Genomic DNA, 1,435 nt, shown 5'->3' on the forward strand with positions numbered 1-1,435 from the left:
CTAAGATAGACAAGGAGTATGCTACTCCCCTGCACCCGCTAAACCCCTAAGATAGACGAGGAGGTTACTCCACACAGCTGCTGCTACCTCCGTCGGCGGCCTCGGTTCTCCTCTGCATGCAGCTGCTGCTTCCTCTCCACCGAATCAACTGACCCAAATATGAATTTCAGGTGACTGACGTCCAGCAAAACTGAAAGACAAATTAGCACCAAAACCCCTCTCATATTCACCATCTATGGCCATAGTCCTTGATTGTTCGTGAGATCGATTCGTCTTCAATCCTGTTATGAGTCATGATGGAGCCTCAACCGCCGGCTGCGATGAGATATCCATCGGCAACGACTTGCTCTCCACAAGCCTCGACGGGCTCCCCATTGGCTGCGACTCTCCCTCCACCGGTCACATCTGGCACCATGACTTTACTTTCGCTGATCGCTATGGGGCTGCCGTCGGGTGCGCCTCGCCCTCCGCGGTCCACGACTGACTCTTTGGATCAGTCGTCACCACTTCCCCTTGATCTTGATGATCATGCCGTGATTTAGTCCTATGATCTCCCCTTATTCGATTTGAGGCAAGCCGCTAGAACAAGATGAAATTCAGAGCTTCTAACTTTGAGTTAAAATTCAGAGCTTCAATGTTATTTTGAGCCATTGAAGGCATGAAATTCATGTGGTATGAGTTTTTGAGCTAAATTTCTGTATCTCTGGATGTTTAATATGGAGATTTGTCTAGTGTTTGTTTTGTCAATCTGACTGTAACAAATGTGTCATCTGAAGAGAATTGGTAACAAACAGCAAATTTACAACTTATGCAAAGAACTGACCATAAAAGTCTCGCATTGAATATTTAATTGGGAGATAATTGGAGCCATTTGGAGGTTCAAATGAAACAACCCATTACGCAGAGTATGCTTGTGTCTTTTAGGAATATAAACTGCTCTTTGCTGCAAGCGTGCAATCTTCTGATGCTTACTGCATTTCCAGTATAGGAATATGAACTGCTCTTTGTTGCAAGCATGCAACCTTCTGATGCTTACTGCATTTCAGGGCTTACCTTCTTCTATACTTGCGACACTCAACGGTGCAATCATGTAGCTAGTTGCAATACCATTATTCAGATCTCTACAAACAAGTCACTCCATTATTCCTATAAACTGATTTGGAAAATATTCATGAAATAGAAAAATATTCACAAATTTATAGAAGTTTATTTTTAAATAAATAAAAATAGAAAAAAATAAAAAACTAAATAAAAAGGAAAAAAGGGGAAATGAAAAAATAAAGTCAAAACAAGAAAATCCGCCAAAAAATAGAAGAAAAACACAATGAGAACTGGCGCAAAAAAAAATCAAAGGAACCGATCCAAAACCAATGAGGAAAAGAGCTTACTTGGATCGGCCCACATAGAAACTACGGTAAGGACATTGTGACCCCTC

This window comes from Triticum aestivum, chromosome 2A (assembly GCF_018294505.1).
Source record: "Triticum aestivum cultivar Chinese Spring chromosome 2A, IWGSC CS RefSeq v2.1, whole genome shotgun sequence".
Classification (NCBI taxonomy): Eukaryota; Viridiplantae; Streptophyta; class Magnoliopsida; order Poales; family Poaceae; genus Triticum; species Triticum aestivum.